At 40.7% G+C, this 22,245-nt stretch overlaps 1 protein-coding gene across 1 annotated transcript in view; it reads right to left on the reverse strand.

Moving 5' to 3' along the window:
* Nucleotides 1-22,245, reverse strand: part of LOC129813636 (guanine nucleotide-binding protein G(olf) subunit alpha-like) — a 232,549-nt gene that overhangs the window by 185,668 nt on the left and 24,636 nt on the right. The gene's annotated exons all lie outside the window — the stretch shown is intronic.

The following is a 22,245-nucleotide window of genomic DNA, read 5'->3' on the forward strand; positions in this document are numbered from 1 at the left end:
GGATATATTGTGGTGTTTGGAGGATATATTGTGGTGTTTGGAGGATATATTGTGGTGTTTGGAGGATATATTGTGGTGTTTGGAGGATATATTGTGGTGTTTGGAGGATATATTGTTCGGAGGATATATTGTGGTGTTTGGAGGATATATTGTTCGGAGGATATATTGTGGTGTTTGGAGGATATATTGTGGTGTTTGGAGGATATATTGTTCGGAGGATATATTGTGGTGTTCGGAGGATATATTGTGGTGTTGGGAGGATATATTGTGGTGTTTGGAGGATATATTGTGGTGTTTGGAGGATATATTGTTCGGAGGATATATTGCGGTGTTTGGAAGATATATTGTGGTGTTTGGAGGATATATTGTTCGGAGGATATATTGTGGTGTTTGGAGGATATATTTTGGTGTTTGGAGGATATATTGTGGTGTTTGGAAGATATATTGTGGTGTTTGGAGGATATATTGTTTGGAGGATATATTGTGGTGTTTGGAGGATATATTGTGGTGTTTGGAGGATATATTGTTCGGAGGATATATTGTGGTGTTTGGAGGATATATTGTGGTGTTTGGAGGATATATTGTTCGGAGGATATATTGTGGTGTTTGGAGGATATATTGTGGTGTTTGGAGGATATATTGTGGTGTTTGGAGGATATATTGTTTGGAGGATATATTGTGGTGTTTGGAGGATATATTGTGGTGTTTGGAAGATATATTGTGGTGTTTGGAAGATATATTGTGGTGTTTGGAGGATATATTGTTTGGAGGATATATTGTGGTGTTCGGAGGATATATTGTGGTGTTTGGAGGATATATTGTTTGGAGGATATATTGTGGTGTTTGGAGGATATATTGTGGTGTTTGGAAGATATATTGTGGTGTTTGGAAGATATATTGTGGTGTTTGGAGGATATATTGTTTGGAGGATATATTGTGGTGTTCGGAGGATATATTGTGGTGTTTGGAGGATATATTGTTCGGAGGATATATTGTGGTGTTTGGAGGATATATTGTGGTGTTTGGAGGATATATTGTTCGGAGGATATATTGTGGTGTTTGGAGGATATATTGTGGTGTTTGGAGGATATATTGTGGTGTTTGGAGGATATATTGTGGTGTTGGGAGGATATATTGTTCGGAGGATATATTGTGGTGTTCGGAGGATATATTGTGGTGTTTGGAAGATATATTGTGGTGTTTGGAGGATATATTGTTTGGAGGATATATTGTGGTGTTCGGAGGATATATTGTGGTGTTCGGAGGATATATTGTGGTGTTTGGAGGATATATTGTGGTGTTTGGAGGATATATTGTTCGGAGGATATATTGTGGTGTTTGGAGGATATATTGTGGTGTTTGGAGGATATATTGTTCGGAGGATATATTGTGGTGTTTGGAGGATATATTGTGGTGTTTGGAGGATATATTGTGGTGTTTGGAGGATATATTGTGGTGTTTGGAGGATATATTGTGGTGTTTGGAGGATATATTGTGGTGTTTGGAGGATATATTGTGGTGTTTGGAGGATATATTGTGGTGTTTGGAGGATATATTGTGGTGTTTGGAGGATATATTGTGGTGTTCGGAGGATATATTGTACGGAGGATATATTGTTCGGAGGATATATTGTGGTGTTCGGAGGATATAATGTTTGGAGGATATATTGTGGTGTTTGGAGGATATATTGTGGTGTTGGGAGGATATATTGTGGTGTTGGGAGGATATATTGTGGTGTTGGGAGGATATATTGTGGTGTTGGGAGGATATATTGTGGTGTTTGGAGGATATATTGTGGTGTTTGGAGGATATATTGTGGTGTTTGGAGGATATATTGTTCGGAGGATATATTGTGGTGTTTGGAGGATATATTGTGGTGTTTGGAGGATATATTGTGGTGTTTGGAGGATATATTGTGGTGTTTGGAGGATATATTGTGGTGTTTGGAGGATATATTGTTCGGAGGATATATTGTGGTGTTCGGAGGATATATTGTGGTGTTTGGAAGATATATTGTGGTGTTTGGAGGATATATTGTTTGGAGGATATATTGTGGTGTTTGGAGGATATATTGTGGTGTTTGGAGGATATATTGTGGTGTTTGGAGGATATATTGTGGTGTTTGGAGGATATATTGTGGTGTTTGGAGGATATATTGTTCGGAGGATATATTGTGGTGTTTGGAGGATATATTGTGGTGTTTGGAGGATATATTGTGGTGTTTGGAGGATATATTGTGGTGTTTGGAGGATATATTGTGGTGTTTGGAGGATATATTGTGGTGTTCGGAGGATATATTGTGGTGTTCGGAGGATATATTGTTCGGAGGATATATTGTTCGGAGGATATATTGTGGTGTTCGGAGGATATATTGTTTGGAGGATATATTGTGGTGTTCGGAGGATATATTGTGGTGTTTGGAGGATATATTGTTCGGAGGATATATTGTGGTGTTTGGAGGATATATTGTGGTGTTTGGAGGATATATTGTTCGGAGGATATATTGTGGTGTTTGGAGGATATATTGTGGTGTTTGGAGGATATATTGTGGTGTTGGGAGGATATATTGTTCGGAGGATATATTGTGGTGTTCGGAGGATATATTGTGGTGTTTGGAAGATATATTGTGGTGTTTGGAGGATATATTGTTTGGAGGATATATTGTGGTGTTCGGAGGATATATTGTGGTGTTCGGAGGATATATTGTGGTGTTTGGAGGATATATTGTGGTGTTTGGAGGATATATTGTTCGGAGGATATATTGTGGTGTTTGGAGGATATATTGTGGTGTTTGGAGGATATATTGTGGTGTTTGGAGGATATATTGTTCGGAGGATATATTGTGGTGTTCGGAGGATATATTGTGGTGTTTGGAAGATATATTGTGGTGTTTGGAGGATATATTGTTTGGAGGATATATTGTGGTGTTTGGAGGATATATTGTGGTGTTTGGAGGATATATTGTGGTGTTTGGAGGATATATTGTGGTGTTTGGAGGATATATTGTGGTGTTTGGAGGATATATTGTTCGGAGGATATATTGTGGTGTTTGGAGGATATATTGTGGTGTTTGGAGGATATATTGTGGTGTTTGGAGGATATATTGTGGTGTTTGGAGGATATATTGTGGTGTTTGGAGGATATATTGTGGTGTTCGGAGGATATATTGTGGTGTTCGGAGGATATATTGTTCGGAGGATATATTGTTCGGAGGATATATTGTGGTGTTCGGAGGATATAATGTTTGGAGGATATATTGTGGTGTTCGGAGGATATATTGTGGTGTTTGGAGGATATATTGTGGTGTTTGGAGGATATATTGTGGTGTTTGGAGGATATATTGTGGTGTTTGGAGGATATATTGTGGTGTTCGGAGGATATATTGTGGTGTTCGGAGGATATATTGTTCGGAGGATATATTGTTCGGAGGATATATTGTGGTGTTCGGAGGATATAATGTTTGGAGGATATATTGTGGTGTTCGGAGGATATATTGTGGTGTTTGGAGGATATATTGTGGTGTTTGGAGGATATATTGTGGTGTTCGGAGGATATATTGTGGTGTTGGGAGGATATATTGTGGTGTTGGGAGGATATATTGTGGTGTTGGGAGGATATATTGTGGTGTTGGGAGGATATATTGTGGTGTTGGGAGGATATATTGTGGTGTTGGGAGGATATATTGTGGTGTTGGGAGGATATATTGTGGTGTTGGGAGGATATATTGTGGTGTTGGGAGGATATATTGTGGTGTTGGGAGGATATATTGTGGTGTTGGGAGGATATATTGTGGTGTTGGGAGGATATATTGTGGTGTTCGGAGGATATACAGTGGGGAGAACAAGTATTTGATACACTGTCAATTTTGCAGGTTTTCCTACTTACAAAGCATGTAGAGGTCTGTACTTTTTATCATAGGTACACTTCAACTGTGAGAGATGGAATCTAAAACAAAAATCCAGAAAATCACATTGTATGATTTTTAAGTAATTCATTTGCATTTTATTGCATGACATAAGTATTTGATCACCTACCAACCAGTAAGAATTCCGGCTCTCACAGACCTGTTAGTTTTTCTTTGAGAAGCCCTCCTGTTCTCCACTCATTACCTGTATTAACTCCACCTGTTTGAACTCGTTACCTGTATAAAAGACACCTGTCCACACACTCAATCAAACAGACTCCAACCTCTCCACAATGGCCAAGACCAGAGAGCTGTGTAAGGACATCAGGGATAAAATTGTAGACCTGCACAAGGCTGGGATGGGCTACAGGACAATAGAAAAACAGCTTGGTGAGAAGGCAACAACTGTTGGCGCAATTATTAGAAAATGGAAGACGTTCAAGATGACGGTCAATCACCCTCGGTCTGGGGCTCCATGCAAGATCTCACCTCGTGGGGCATCAATGATCATGAAGAAGGTGAGGGATCAGCCCAGAACTACACGGCAGGACCTGGTCAATGACCTGAAGAGAGCTGGGACCACAATCTCAAAGAAAACCATTAGTAACACACCACGCCGTCATGGATTAAAATCCTGCAGTGCATGCAAGGTCCCCCTGCTCAAGCCAGTGCATGTCCAGGCCCGTCTGAAGTTTGCCAATGACCATCTGGATGATCCAGAGGAGGAATGGGAGAAGGTCATGTGGTCTGATGAGACAAAAATTGAGCTTTTTGGTCTAAACTCCACTCGCCGTGTTTGGAGGAAGAAGAAGGATGAGTACAACCCCAAGAACACCATCCCAACCGTGAAGCATGGAGGTGGAAACATCATTCTTTGGGGATGCTTTTCTGCAAAGGGGACAGGACGACTGCACTGTATTGAGGGAAGGATGGATTTGGCCATGTATCGCGAGATCTTGGCCAACAACCTCCTTCCCTCAGTAAGAGCATTGAAGATGGGTCGTGGCTGGGTCTTCCAGCATGACAACGACCCGAAACACACAGCCAGGGCAACTAAGGAGTGGCTCCGTAAGAAGCATTTCAAGGTCCTGGAGTGGCCTAGACAGTCTCCAGACCTGAACCCAATAGAAAATCTTTGGAGGGAGCTGAAAGTCCGTATTGCCCAGCGACAGCCCCGAAACCTGAAGGATCTGGAGAAGGTCTGTATGGAGGAGTGGGCCAAAATCCCTGCTGCAGTGTGTGCAAACCTGGTCAAGAACTACAGGAAACGTATGAACTCTGTAATTGCAAACAACGGTTTCTGTACCAAATATTAAGTTCTGCTTTTCTGATGTATCAAATACTTATGTCATGCAATAAAATGCAAATTAAATACTTAAAAATTATACAATGTGATTTTCTGGATTTTTGTTTTAGATTCTGTCTCTCACAGTTGAAGTGTACCTATGATACAAATGACAGACCTCTACATGCTTTGTAAGTAGGAAAACCTGCAAAATCGGCGGTGTATCAAATACTTGTTCTCCCCACTGTATTGTGGTGTTGGGAGGATATATTGTTTGGAGGATATATTGTGGTGTTCGGAGGATATATTGTGGTGTTCGGAGGATATATTGTGGTGTTTGGAGGATATATTGTGGTGTTTGGAGGATATATTGTGGTGTTTGGAGGATATATTGTTCGGAGGATATATTGTGGTGTTTGGAGGATATATTGTGGTGTTTGGAGGATATATTGTTCGGAGGATATATTGTGGTGTTCGGAGGATATATTGTGGTGTTCGGAGGATATATTGTGGTGTTTGGAGGATATATTGTGGTGTTTGGAGGATATATTGTGGTGTTTGGAGGATATATTGTGGTGTTTGGAGGATATATTGTGGTGTTTGGAGGATATATTGTGGTGTTTGGAGGATATATTGTGGTGTTTGGAGGATATATTGTTCGGAGGATATATTGTGGTGTTTGGAGGATATATTGTGGTGTTTGGAGGATATATTGTTCGGAGGATATATTGTGGTGTTCGGAGGATATATTGTGGTGTTGGGAGGATATATTGTGGTGTTTGGAGGATATATTGTGGTGTTTGGAGGATATATTGTGGTGTTTGGAGGATATATTGTTCGGAGGATATATTGCGGTGTTTGGAAGATATATTGTGGTGTTTGGAGGATATATTGTTCGGAGGATATATTGTGGTGTTTGGAGGATATATTGTGGTGTTTGGAGGATATATTTTGGTGTTTGGAGGATATATTGTGGTGTTTGGAAGATATATTGTGGTGTTAGGAGGATATATTGTTTGGAGGATATATTGTGGTGTTTGGAGGATATATTGTGGTGTTTGGAAGATATATTGTGGTGTTTGGAGGATATATTGTTTGGAGGATATATTGTGGTGTTTGGAGGATATATTGTGGTGTTTGGAGGATATATTGTGGTGTTTGGAGGATATATTGTTCGGAGGATATATTGTGGTGTTTGGAGGATATATTGTGGTGTTTGGAGGATATATTGTTCGGAGGATATATTGTGGTGTTTGGAGGATATATTGTGGTGTTTGGAGGATATATTGTGGTGTTTGGAGGATATATTGTGGTGTTTGGAGGATATATTGTGGTGTTTGGAGGATATATTGTTTGGAGGATATATTGTGGTGTTTGGAGGATATATTGTGGTGTTTGGAAGATATATTGTGGTGTTTGGAAGATATATTGTGGTGTTTGGAGGATATATTGTTTGGAGGATATATTGTGGTGTTCGGAGGATATATTGTGGTGTTTGGAGGATATATTGTTCGGAGGATATATTGTGGTGTTTGGAGGATATATTGTGGTGTTTGGAGGATATATTGTTCGGAGGATATATTGTGGTGTTTGGAGGATATATTGTGGTGTTTGGAGGATATATTGTGGTGTTGGGAGGATATATTGTTCGGAGGATATATTGTGGTGTTCGGAGGATATATTGTGGTGTTTGGAAGATATATTGTGGTGTTTGGAGGATATATTGTTTGGAGGATATATTGTGGTGTTCGGAGGATATATTGTGGTGTTCGGAGGATATATTGTGGTGTTTGGAGGATATATTGTGGTGTTTGGAGGATATATTGTTCGGAGGATATATTGTGGTGTTTGGAGGATATATTGTGGTGTTTGGAGGATATATTGTTCGGAGGATATATTGTGGTGTTTGGAGGATATATTGTGGTGTTTGGAGGATATATTGTGGTGTTTGGAGGATATATTGTTCGGAGGATATATTGTGGTGTTCGGAGGATATATTGTGGTGTTTGGAAGATATATTGTGGTGTTTGGAGGATATATTGTTTGGAGGATATATTGTGGTGTTTGGAGGATATATTGTGGTGTTTGGAGGATATATTGTGGTGTTTGGAGGATATATTGTGGTGTTTGGAGGATATATTGTGGTGTTTGGAGGATATATTGTTCGGAGGATATATTGTGGTGTTTGGAGGATATATTGTGGTGTTTGGAGGATATATTGTGGTGTTTGGAGGATATATTGTGGTGTTTGGAGGATATATTGTGGTGTTTGGAGGATATATTGTGGTGTTCGGAGGATATATTGTGGTGTTCGGAGGATATATTGTTCGGAGGATATATTGTTCGGAGGATATATTGTGGTGTTCGGAGGATATAATGTTTGGAGGATATATTGTGGTGTTCGGAGGATATATTGTGGTGTTTGGAGGATATATTGTGGTGTTTGGAGGATATATTGTGGTGTTTGGAGGATATATTGTGGTGTTTGGAGGATATATTGTGGTGTTCGGAGGATATATTGTGGTGTTCGGAGGATATATTGTTCGGAGGATATATTGTTCGGAGGATATATTGTGGTGTTCGGAGGATATAATGTTTGGAGGATATATTGTGGTGTTCGGAGGATATATTGTGGTGTTTGGAGGATATATTGTGGTGTTTGGAGGATATATTGTGGTGTTCGGAGGATATATTGTGGTGTTGGGAGGATATATTGTGGTGTTGGGAGGATATATTGTGGTGTTGGGAGGATATATTGTGGTGTTGGGAGGATATATTGTGGTGTTGGGAGGATATATTGTGGTGTTGGGAGGATATATTGTGGTGTTGGGAGGATATATTGTGGTGTTGGGAGGATATATTGTGGTGTTGGGAGGATATATTGTGGTGTTGGGAGGATATATTGTGGTGTTGGGAGGATATATTGTGGTGTTCGGAGGATATACAGTGGGGAGAACAAGTATTTGATACACTGTCAATTTTGCAGGTTTTCCTACTTACAAAGCATGTAGAGGTCTGTACTTTTTATCATAGGTACACTTCAACTGTGAGAGATGGAATCTAAAACAAAAATCCAGAAAATCACATTGTATGATTTTTAAGTAATTCATTTGCATTTTATTGCATGACATAAGTATTTGATCACCTACCAACCAGTAAGAATTCCGGCTCTCACAGACCTGTTAGTTTTTCTTTGAGAAGCCCTCCTGTTCTCCACTCATTACCTGTATTAACTCCACCTGTTTGAACTCGTTACCTGTATAAAAGACACCTGTCCACACACTCAATCAAACAGACTCCAACCTCTCCACAATGGCCAAGACCAGAGAGCTGTGTAAGGACATCAGGGATAAAATTGTAGACCTGCACAAGGCTGGGATGGGCTACAGGACAATAGAAAAACAGCTTGGTGAGAAGGCAACAACTGTTGGCGCAATTATTAGAAAATGGAAGACGTTCAAGATGACGGTCAATCACCCTCGGTCTGGGGCTCCATGCAAGATCTCACCTCGTGGGGCATCAATGATCATGAAGAAGGTGAGGGATCAGCCCAGAACTACACGGCAGGACCTGGTCAATGACCTGAAGAGAGCTGGGACCACAATCTCAAAGAAAACCATTAGTAACACACCACGCCGTCATGGATTAAAATCCTGCAGTGCATGCAAGGTCCCCCTGCTCAAGCCAGTGCATGTCCAGGCCCGTCTGAAGTTTGCCAATGACCATCTGGATGATCCAGAGGAGGAATGGGAGAAGGTCATGTGGTCTGATGAGACAAAAATTGAGCTTTTTGGTCTAAACTCCACTCGCCGTGTTTGGAGGAAGAAGAAGGATGAGTACAACCCCAAGAACACCATCCCAACCGTGAAGCATGGAGGTGGAAACATCATTCTTTGGGGATGCTTTTCTGCAAAGGGGACAGGACGACTGCACTGTATTGAGGGAAGGATGGATTTGGCCATGTATCGCGAGATCTTGGCCAACAACCTCCTTCCCTCAGTAAGAGCATTGAAGATGGGTCGTGGCTGGGTCTTCCAGCATGACAACGACCCGAAACACACAGCCAGGGCAACTAAGGAGTGGCTCCGTAAGAAGCATTTCAAGGTCCTGGAGTGGCCTAGACAGTCTCCAGACCTGAACCCAATAGAAAATCTTTGGAGGGAGCTGAAAGTCCGTATTGCCCAGCGACAGCCCCGAAACCTGAAGGATCTGGAGAAGGTCTGTATGGAGGAGTGGGCCAAAATCCCTGCTGCAGTGTGTGCAAACCTGGTCAAGAACTACAGGAAACGTATGAACTCTGTAATTGCAAACAACGGTTTCTGTACCAAATATTAAGTTCTGCTTTTCTGATGTATCAAATACTTATGTCATGCAATAAAATGCAAATTAAATACTTAAAAATTATACAATGTGATTTTCTGGATTTTTGTTTTAGATTCTGTCTCTCACAGTTGAAGTGTACCTATGATACAAATGACAGACCTCTACATGCTTTGTAAGTAGGAAAACCTGCAAAATCGGCGGTGTATCAAATACTTGTTCTCCCCACTGTATTGTGGTGTTGGGAGGATATATTGTTTGGAGGATATATTGTGGTGTTCGGAGGATATATTGTGGTGTTCGGAGGATATATTGTGGTGTTTGGAGGATATATTGTTTGGAGGATATATTGTGGTGTTGGGAGGATATATTGTGGTGTTTGGAGGATATATTGTTCGGAGGATATATTGTGGTGTTTGGAGGATATATTGTGGTGTTTGGAGGATATATTGTTCGGAGGATATATTGTGGTGTTCGGAGGATATAGTGGTGTTCGGAGGATATATTGTGGTGTTCGGAGGATATATTGTGGTGTTTGGAGGATATATTGTGGTGTTTGGAGGATATATTGTGGTGTTTGGAGGATATATTGTGGTGTTTGGAGGATATATTGTGGTGTTTGGAGGATATATTGTGGTGTTTGGAGGATATATTGTGGTGTTTGGAGGATATATTGTGGTGTTTGCGGAGGATATATTGTGGTGTTTGGAGGATATATTGTGGTGTTTGGAGGATATATTGTTCGGAGGATATATTGTGGTGTTCGGAGGATATATTGTGGTGTTGGGAGGATATATTGTGGTGTTTGGAGGATATATTGTGGTGTTTGGAGGATATATTGTGGTGTTTGGAGGATATATTGTTCGGAGGATATATTGCGGTGTTTGGAAGATATATTGTGGTGTTTGGAGGATATATTGTTCGGAGGATATATTGTGGTGTTTGGAGGATATATTGTGGTGTTTGGAGGATATATTTTGGTGTTTGGAGGATATATTGTGGTGTTTGGAAGATATATTGTGGTGTTAGGAGGATATATTGTTTGGAGGATATATTGTGGTGTTTGGAGGATATATTGTGGTGTTTGGAAGATATATTGTGGTGTTTGGAGGATATATTGTTTGGAGGATATATTGTGGTGTTTGGAGGATATATTGTGGTGTTTGGAGGATATATTGTGGTGTTTGGAGGATATATTGTTCGGAGGATATATTGTGGTGTTTGGAGGATATATTGTGGTGTTTGGAGGATATATTGTTCGGAGGATATATTGTGGTGTTTGGAGGATATATTGTGGTGTTTGGAGGATATATTGTGGTGTTTGGAGGATATATTGTGGTGTTTGGAGGATATATTGTGGTGTTTGGAGGATATATTGTTTGGAGGATATATTGTGGTGTTTGGAGGATATATTGTGGTGTTTGGAAGATATATTGTGGTGTTTGGAAGATATATTGTGGTGTTTGGAGGATATATTGTTTGGAGGATATATTGTGGTGTTCGGAGGATATATTGTGGTGTTTGGAGGATATATTGTTCGGAGGATATATTGTGGTGTTTGGAGGATATATTGTGGTGTTTGGAGGATATATTGTTCGGAGGATATATTGTGGTGTTTGGAGGATATATTGTGGTGTTTGGAGGATATATTGTGGTGTTGGGAGGATATATTGTTCGGAGGATATATTGTGGTGTTCGGAGGATATATTGTGGTGTTTGGAAGATATATTGTGGTGTTTGGAGGATATATTGTGGTGTTGGAGGATATATTGTGGTGTTCGGAGGATATATTGTGGTGTTCGGAGGATATATTGTGGTGTTTGGAGGATATATTGTGGTGTTTGGAGGATATATTGTGGTGTTTGGAGGATATATTGTTCGGAGGATATATTGTGGTGTTTGGAGGATATATTGTGGTGTTTGGAGGATATATTGTGGTGTTTGGAGGATATATTGTGGTGTTTGGAGGATATATTGTGGTGTTTGGAGGATATATTGTGGTGTTTGGAGGATATATTGTGGTGTTCGGAGGATATATTGTGGTGTTCGGAGGATATATTGTGGTGTTTGGAGGATATATTTTTGGAGGATATATTGTGGTGTTTGGAGGATATATTGTGGTGTTTGGAGGATATATTGTGGTGTTTGGAGGATATATTGTGGTGTTTGGAGGATATATTGTGGTGTTTGGAGGATATATTGTGGTGTTTGGAGGATATATTGTGGTGTTTGGAGGATATATTGTGGTGTTTGGAGGATATATTGTTCGGAGGATATATTGTGGTGTTTGGAGGATATATTGTGGTGTTTGGAGGATATATTGTGGTGTTTGGAGGATATATTGTGGTGTTTGGAGGATATATTGTGGTGTTTGGAGGATATATTGTGGTGTTCGGAGGATATATTGTGGTGTTCGGAGGATATATTGTTCGGAGGATATATTGTTCGGAGGATATATTGTGGTGTTCGGAGGATATAATGTTTGGAGGATATATTGTGGTGTTCGGAGGATATATTGTGGTGTTTGGAGGATATATTGTGGTGTTTGGAGGATATATTGTGGTGTTTGGAGGATATATTGTGGTGTTTGGAGGATATATTGTGGTGTTCGGAGGATATATTGTGGTGTTCGGAGGATATATTGTTCGGAGGATATATTGTTCGGAGGATATATTGTGGTGTTCGGAGGATATAATGTTTGGAGGATATATTGTGGTGTTCGGAGGATATATTGTGGTGTTTGGAGGATATATTGTGGTGTTGGGAGGATATATTGTGGTGTTGGGAGGATATATTGTGGTGTTGGGAGGATATATTGTGGTGTTGGGAGGATATATTGTGGTGTTGGGAGGATATATTGTGGTGTTGGGAGGATATATTGTGGTGTTGGGAGGATATATTGTGGTGTTGGGAGGATATATTGTGGTGTTGGGAGGATATATTGTGGTGTTGGGAGGATATATTGTGGTGTTGGGAGGATATATTGTGGTGTTGGGAGGATATATTGTGGTGTTGGGAGGATATATTGTGGTGTTCGGAGGATATACAGTGGGGAGAACAAGTATTTGATACACTGTCAATTTTGCAGGTTTTCCTACTTACAAAGCATGTAGAGGTCTGTACTTTTTATCATAGGTACACTTCAACTGTGAGAGATGGAATCTAAAACAAAAATCCAGAAAATCACATTGTATGATTTTTAAGTAATTCATTTGCATTTTATTGCATGACATAAGTATTTGATCACCTACCAACCAGTAAGAATTCCGGCTCTCACAGACCTGTTAGTTTTTCTTTGAGAAGCCCTCCTGTTCTCCACTCATTACCTGTATTAACTCCACCTGTTTGAACTCGTTACCTGTATAAAAGACACCTGTCCACACACTCAATCAAACAGACTCCAACCTCTCCACAATGGCCAAGACCAGAGAGCTGTGTAAGGACATCAGGGATAAAATTGTAGACCTGCACAAGGCTGGGATGGGCTACAGGACAATAGAAAAACAGCTTGGTGAGAAGGCAACAACTGTTGGCGCAATTATTAGAAAATGGAAGACGTTCAAGATGACGGTCAATCACCCTCGGTCTGGGGCTCCATGCAAGATCTCACCTCGTGGGGCATCAATGATCATGAAGAAGGTGAGGGATCAGCCCAGAACTACACGGCAGGACCTGGTCAATGACCTGAAGAGAGCTGGGACCACAATCTCAAAGAAAACCATTAGTAACACACCACGCCGTCATGGATTAAAATCCTGCAGTGCATGCAAGGTCCCCCTGCTCAAGCCAGTGCATGTCCAGGCCCGTCTGAAGTTTGCCAATGACCATCTGGATGATCCAGAGGAGGAATGGGAGAAGGTCATGTGGTCTGATGAGACAAAAATAGAGCTTTTTGGTCTAAACTCCACTCGCCGTGTTTGGAGGAAGAAGAAGGATGAGTACAACCCCAAGAACACCATCCCAACCGTGAAGCATGGAGGTGGAAACATCATTCTTTGGGGATGCTTTTCTGCAAAGGGGACAGGACGACTGCACTGTATTGAGGGAAGGATGGATTTGGCCATGTATCGCGAGATCTTGGCCAACAACCTCCTTCCCTCAGTAAGAGCATTGAAGATGGGTCGTGGCTGGGTCTTCCAGCATGACAACGACCCGAAACACACAGCCAGGGCAACTAAGGAGTGGCTCCGTAAGAAGCATTTCAAGGTCCTGGAGTGGCCTAGACAGTCTCCAGACCTGAACCCAATAGAAAATCTTTGGAGGGAGCTGAAAGTCCGTATTGCCCAGCGACAGCCCCGAAACCTGAAGGATCTGGAGAAGGTCTGTATGGAGGAGTGGGCCAAAATCCCTGCTGCAGTGTGTGCAAACCTGGTCAAGAACTACAGGAAACGTATGAACTCTGTAATTGCAAACAACGGTTTCTGTACCAAATATTAAGTTCTGCTTTTCTGATGTATCAAATACTTATGTCATGCAATAAAATGCAAATTAAATACTTAAAAATTATACAATGTGATTTTCTGGATTTTTGTTTTAGATTCTGTCTCTCACAGTTGAAGTGTACCTATGATACAAATGACAGACCTCTACATGCTTTGTAAGTAGGAAAACCTGCAAAATCGGCGGTGTATCAAATACTTGTTCTCCCCACTGTATTGTGGTGTTGGGAGGATATATTGTGGTGTTGGGAGGATATATTGTGGTGTTGGGAGGATATATTGTGGTGTTGGGAGGATATATTGTGGTGTTGGGAGGATATATTGTTTGGAGGATATATTGTGGTGTTGGGAGGATATATTGTGGTGTTTGGAGGATATATTGTTCGGAGGATATATTGTGGTGTTTGGAGGATATATTGTGGTGTTTGGAGGATATATTGTGGTGTTTGGAGGATATATTGTGGTGTTTGGAGGATATATTGTTCGGAGGATATATTGTGGTGTTTGGAGGATATATTGTGGTGTTTGGAGGATATATTGTGGTGTTTGGAGGATATATTGTGGTGTTTGGAGGATATATTGTGGTGTTTGGAGGATATATTGTGGTGTTTGGAGGATATATTGTGGTGTTCGGAGGATATATTGTTCGGAGGATATATTGTTCGGAGGATATATTGTGGTGTTCGGAGGATATAATGTTTGGAGGATATATTGTGGTGTTCGGAGGATATAATGTTTGGAGGATATATTGTGGTGTTGGGAGGATATATTGTGGTGTTGGGAGGATATATTGTGGTGTTGGGAGGATATATTGTGGTGTTGGGAGGATATATTGTGGTGTTGGGAGGATATATTGTGGTGTTGGGAGGATATATTGTGGTGTTGGGAGGATATATTGTGGTGTTGGGAGGATATATTGTGGTGTTTGGAGGATATATTGTGGTGTTTGGAGGATATATTGTGGTGTTTGGAGGATATATTGTGGTGTTTGGAGGATATATTGTTCGGAGGATATATTGTGGTGTTGGGAGGATATATTGTGGTGTTGGGAGGATATATTGTGGTGTTCGGAGGATATATTGTGGTGTTGGGAGGATATATTGTGGTGTTGGGAGGATATATTGTGGTGTTCGGAGGATATATTGTGGTGTTGGGAGGATATATTGTTTGGAGGATATATTGTGGTGTTGGGAGGATATATTGTTTGGAGGATATATTGTGGTGTTTGGAGGATATATTGTGGTGTTTGGAGGATATATTGTGGTGTTCGGAGGATATATTGTGGTGTTTGGAGGATATATTGTGGTGTTTGGAGGATATATTGTGGTGTTTGGAGGATATATTGTTCGGAGGATATATTGTGGTGTTCGGAGGATATATTGTGGTGTTTGGAGGATATATTGTGGTGTTTGGAGGATATATTGTGGTGTTTGGAGGATATATTGTTCGGAGGATATATTGTGGTGTTTGGAGGATATATTGTGGTGTTTGGAGGATATATTGTTTGGAGGATATATTGTGGTGTTTGGAGGATATATTGTTCGGAGGATATATTGTGGTGTTTGGAGGATATATTGTGGTGTTTGGAGGATATATTGTGGTGTTTGGAGGATATATTGTGGTGTTTGGAGGATATATTGTTCGGAGGATATATTGTGGTGTTTGGAGGATATATTGTGGTGTTTGGAGGATATATTGTGGTGTTTGGAGGATATATTGTGGTGTTTGGAGGATATATTGTGGTGTTTGGAGGATATATTGTGGTGTTCGGAGGATATATTGTTCGGAGGATATATTGTTCGGAGGATATATTGTGGTGTTCGGAGGATATAATGTTTGGAGGATATATTGTGGTGTTCGGAGGATATAATGTTTGGAGGATATATTGTGGTGTTGGGAGGATATATTGTGGTGTTGGGAGGATATATTGTGGTGTTGGGAGGATATATTGTGGTGTTGGGAGGATATATTGTGGTGTTGGGAGGATATATTGTGGTGTTGGGAGGATATATTGTGGTGTTGGGAGGATATATTGTGGTGTTTGGAGGATATATTGTGGTGTTTGGAGGATATATTGTGGTGTTTGGAGGATATATTGTGGTGTTTGGAGGATATATTGTGGTGTTTGGAGGATATATTGTTCGGAGGATATATTGTGGTGTTGGGAGGATATATTGTGGTGTTGGGAGGATATATTGTGGTGTTCGGAGGATATATTGTGGTGTTGGGAGGATATATTGTGGTGTTGGTAGGATATATTGTGGTGTTCGGAGGATATATTGTGGTGTTGGGAGGATATATTGTTTGGAGGATATATTGTGGTGTTGGGAGGATATATTGTTTGGAGGATATATTGTGGTGTTTGGAGGATATATTGTTTGGAGGATATATTGTGGTGTTCGGAGGATATATTGTGGTGTTCGGAGGATATATTGTGGTGTTTGGAGGATATATTGTGGTGTTTGGAGGATATATTGTTCGGAGGATATATTGTGGTGTTCGGAGGATATATTGTGGTGTTTGGAGGATATATTGTGGTGTTTGGAGGATATATTGTGGTGTTTGGAGGATATATTGTTCGGAGGATATATTGTGGTGTTGGGAGGATATATTGTGGTGTTTGGAGGATATATTGTTCGGAGGATATATTGTGGTGTTTGGAGGATATATTGTGGTGTTTGGAGGATATATTGTGGTGTTTGGAGGATATATTGTGGTGTTCGGAGGATATATTGTTCGGAGGATATATTGTTCGGAGGATATATTGTGGTGTTCGGAGGATATAATGTTTGGAGGATATATTGTGGTGTTCGGAGGATATAATGTTTGGAGGATATATTGTGGTGTTGGGAGGATATATTGTGGTGTTGGGAGGATATATTGTGGTGTTGGGAGGATATATTGTGGTGTTGGGAGGATATATTGTGGTGTTGGGAGGATATATTGTGGTGTTGGGAGGATATATTGTGGTGTTGGGAGGATATATTGTGGTGTTGGAGGATATATTGTGGTGTTTGGAGGATATATTGTGGTGTTTGGAGGATATATTGTGGTGTTTGGAGGATATATTGTGGTGTTTGGAGGATATATTGTTCGGAGGATATATTGTGGTGTTGGGAGGATATATTGTGGTGTTGGGAGGATATATTGTGGTGTTCGGAGGATATATTGTGGTGTTGGTAGGATATATTGTGGTGTTCGGAGGATATATTGTGGTGTTGGGAGGATATATTGTTCGGAGGATATATTGTGGTGTTGGAGGATATATTGTTTGGAGGATATATTGTGGTGTTTGGAGGATATATTGTTTGGAGGATATATTGTGGTGTTCGGAGGATATATTGTGGTGTTCGGAGGATATATTGTGGTGTTTGGAGGATATATTGTGGTGTTTGGAGGATATATTGTTCGGAGGATATATTGTGGTGTTCGGAGGATATATTGTGGTGTTTGGAGGATATATTGTGGTGTTTGGAGGATATATTGTGGTGTTTGGAGGATATATTGTTCGGAGGATATATTGTGGTGTTTGGAGGATATATTGTGGTGTTTGGAGGATATATTGTTCGGAGGATATATTGTGGTGTTTGGAGGATATATTGTTGGGAGGATATATTGTGGTGTTCGGAGGATATATTGTGGTGTTTGGAGGATATATTGTGGTGTTTGGGAGGATATATTGTGGTGTTTGGAGGATATATTGTTCGGAGGATATATTGTGGTGTTTGGAGGATATATTGTGGTGTTTGGAGGATATATTGTTCGGAGGATATATTGTGGTGTTCGGAGGATATATTGTGGTGTTCGGAGGATATATTGTTCGGAGGATATATTGTTCGGAGGATATATTGTGGTGTTCGGAGGATATAATGTTTGGAGGATATATTGTGGTGTTTGGAGGATATATTGTGGTGTTTGGAGGATATATTGTGGTGTTCGGAGGATATATTGTGGTGTTGGGAGGATATATTGTGGTGTTGGGAGGTTATATTGTGGTGTTGGGAGGATATATTGTGGTGTTTGGAGGATATATTGTGGTGTTCGGAGGATATATTGTGGTGTTCGGAGGATATATTGTGGTGTTTGGAGGATATATTGTGGTGTTTGGAGGATATATTGTTCGGAGGATATATTGTGGTGTTCGGAGGATATATTGTGGTGTTTGGAGGATATATTGTGGTGTTTGGAGGATATATTGTGGTGTTTGGAGGATATATTGTGGTGTTTGGAGGATATATTGTGGTGTTTGGAGGATATATTGTTCGGAGGATATATTGTGGTGTTCGGAGGATATATTGTGGTGTTCGGAGGATATATTGTGGTGTTTGGAGGATATATTGTGGTGTTTGGAGGATATATTGTTCGGAGGATATATTGTGGTGTTTGGAGGATATATTGTGGTGTTTGGAGGATATATTGTTCGGAGGATATATTGTGGTGTTCGGAGGATATATTGTGGTGTTGGGAGGATATATTGTGGTGTTGGGAGGATATATTGTGGTGTTTGGAGGATATATTGTGGTGTTTGGAGGATATATTGTTCGGAGGATATATTGCGGTGTTTGGAAGATATATTGTGGTGTTTGGAGGATATATTGTTCGGAGGATATATTGTGGTGTTTGGAGGATATATTTTGGTGTTTGGAGGATATATTGTGGTGTTTGGAAGATATATTGTGGTGTTTGGAGGATATATTGTTTGGAGGATATATTGTGGTGTTTGGAGGATATATTGTGGTGTTTGGAGGATATATTGTGGTGTTTGGAGGATATATTGTTTGGAGGATATATTGTGGTGTTTCGGAGGATATATTGTGGTGTTTGGAGGATATATTGTGGTGTTTGGAGGATATATTGTTCGGAGGATATATTGTGGTGTTTGGAGGATATATTGTGGTGTTTGGAGGATATATTGTTCGGAGGATATATTGTGGTGTTTCGGAGGATATATTGTGGTGTTTGGAGGATATATTGTTCGGAGGATATATTGTGGTGTTTGGAGGATATATTGTGGTGTTTGGAGGATATATTGTGGTGTTTGGAGGATATATTGTGGTGTTTGGAGGATATATTGTGGTGTTTGGAGGATATATTGTGGTGTTCGGAGGATATATTGTGGTGTTCGGAGGATATATGTTGGAGGATATATTGTTCGGAGGATATATTGTGGTGTTGGAGGATATAATGTTTGGAGGATATATTGTGGTGTTCGGAGGATATATTGTGGTGTTGGGAGGATATATTGTGGTGTTGGGAGGATATATTGTGGTGTTGGGAGGATATATTGTGGTGTTGGGAGGATATATTGTGGTGTTGGGAGGATATATTGTGGTGTTGGGAGGATATATTGTGGTGTTGGGAGGATATATTGTGGTGTTGGGAGGATATATTGTGGTGTTGGGAGGATATATTGTGGTGTTGGGAGGATATATTGTGGTGTTGGGAGGATATATTGTGGTGTTCGGAGGATATACAGTGGGGAGAACAAGTATTTGATACACTGTCAATTTTGCAGGTTTTCCTACTTACAAAGCATGTAGAGGTCTGTACTTTTTATCATAGGTACACTTCAACTGTGAGAGATGGAATCTAAAACAAAAATCCAGAAAATCACATTGTATGATTTTTAAGTAATTCATTTGCATTTTATTGCATGACATAAGTATTTGATCACCTACCAACCAGTAAGAATTCCGGCTCTCACAGACCTGTTAGTTTTTCTTTGAGAAGCCCTCCTGTTCTCCACTCATTACCTGTATTAACTCCACCTGTTTGAACTCGTTACCTGTATAAAAGACACCTGTCCACACACTCAATCAAACAGACTCCAACCTCTCCACAATGGCCAAGACCAGAGAGCTGTGTAAGGACATCAGGGATAAAATTGTAGACCTGCACAAGGCTGGGATGGGCTACAGGACAATAGAAAAACAGCTTGGTGAGAAGGCAACAACTGTTGGCGCAATTATTAGAAAATGGAAGACGTTCAAGATGACGGTCAATCACCCTCGGTCTGGGGCTCCATGCAAGATCTCACCTCGTGGGGCATCAATGATCATGAAGAAGGTGAGGGATCAGCCCAGAACTACACGGCAGGACCTGGTCAATGACCTGAAGAGAGCTGGGACCACAATCTCAAAGAAAACCATTAGTAACACACCACGCCGTCATGGATTAAAATCCTGCAGTGCATGCAAGGTCCCCCTGCTCAAGCCAGTGCATGTCCAGGCCCGTCTGAAGTTTGCCAATGACCATCTGGATGATCCAGAGGAGGAATGGGAGAAGGTCATGTGGTCTGATGAGACAAAAATAGAGCTTTTTGGTCTAAACTCCACTCGCCGTGTTTGGAGGAAGAAGAAGGATGAGTACAACCCCAAGAACACCATCCCAACCGTGAAGCATGGAGGTGGAAACATCATTCTTTGGGGATGCTTTTCTGCAAAGGGGACAGGACGACTGCACTGTATTGAGGGAAGGATGGATTTGGCCATGTATCGCGAGATCTTGGCCAACAACCTCCTTCCCTCAGTAAGAGCATTGAAGATGGGTCGTGGCTGGGTCTTCCAGCATGACAACGACCCGAAACACACAGCCAGGGCAACTAAGGAGTGGCTCCGTAAGAAGCATTTCAAGGTCCTGGAGTGGCCTAGACAGTCTCCAGACCTGAACCCAATAGAAAATCTTTGGAGGGAGCTGAAAGTCCGTATTGCCCAGCGACAGCCCCGAAACCTGAAGGATCTGGAGAAGGTCTGTATGGAGGAGTGGGCCAAAATCCCTGCTGCAGTGTGTGCAAACCTGGTCAAGAACTACAGGAAACGTATGAACTCTGTAATTGCAAACAACGGTTTCTGTACCAAATATTAAGTTCTGCTTTTCTGATGTATCAAATACTTATGTCATGCAATAAAATGCAAATTAAATACTTAAAAATTATACAATGTGATTTTCTGGATTTTTGTTTTAGATTCTGTCTCTCACAGTTGAAGTGTACCTATGATACAAATGACAGACCTCTACATGCTTTGTAAGTAGGAAAACCTGCAAAATCGGCGGTGTATCAAATACTTGTTCTCCCCACTGTATTGTGGTGTTGGGAGGATATATTGTGGTGTTGGGAGGATATATTGTGGTGTTGGGAGGATATATTGTGGTGTTGGGAGGATATATTGTGGTGTTGGGAGGATATATTGTTTGGAGGATATATTGTGGTGTTGGGAGGATATATTGTGGTGTTTGGAGGATATATTGTTCGGAGGATATATTGTGGTGTTTGGAGGATATATTGTGGTGTTTGGAGGATATATTGTGGTGTTTGGAGGATATATTGTTCGGAGGATATATTGTGGTGTTTGGAGGATATATTGTGGTGTTTGGAGGATATATTGTGGTGTTTGGAGGATATATTGTGGTGTTTGGAGGATATATTGTGGTGTTCGGAGGATATATTGTTCGGAGGATATATTGTTCGGAGGATATATTGTGGTGTTCGGAGGATATAATGTTTGGAGGATATATTGTGGTGTTCGGAGGATATAATGTTTGGAGGATATATTGTGGTGTTTGGAGAATATATTGTGGTGTTGGGAGGATATATTGTGGTGTTGGGAGGATATATTGTGGTGTTGGGAGGATATATTGTGGTGTTGGGAGGATATATTGTGGTGTTGGGAGGATATATTGTGGTGTTGGGAGGATATATTGTGGTGTTTGGAGGATATATTGTGGTGTTGGGAGGATATATTGTGGTGTTTGGAGGATATATTGTGGTGTTTGGAGGATATATTGTGGTGTTTGGAGGATATATTGTGGTGTTTGGAGGATATATTGTTCGGAGGATATATTGTGGTGTTGGGAGGATATATTGTGGTGTTGGGAGGATATATTGTGGTGTTCGGAGGATATATTGTGGTGTTGGGAGGATATATTGTGGTGTTGGTAGGATATATTGTGGTGTTCGGAGGATATATTGTGGTGTTGGGAGGATATATTGTTTGGAGGATATATTGTGGTGTTGGGAGGATATATTGTTTGGAGGATATATTGTGGTGTTTGGAGGATATATTGTTTGGAGGATATATTGTGGTGTTCGGAGGATATATTGTGGTGTTCGGAGGATATATTGTGGTGTTTGGAGGATATATTGTGGTGTTTGGAGGATATATTGTTGGAGGATATATTGTGGTGTTCGGAGGATATATTGTGGTGTTTGGAGGATATATTGTGGTGTTTGGAGGATATATTGTGGTGTTTGGAGGATATATTGTTCGGAGGATATATTGTGGTGTTTGGAGGATATA

This window comes from Salvelinus fontinalis, chromosome 17, assembly GCF_029448725.1.
Source record: "Salvelinus fontinalis isolate EN_2023a chromosome 17, ASM2944872v1, whole genome shotgun sequence".
In the NCBI taxonomy this organism is placed as follows: Eukaryota; Metazoa; Chordata; class Actinopteri; order Salmoniformes; family Salmonidae; genus Salvelinus; species Salvelinus fontinalis.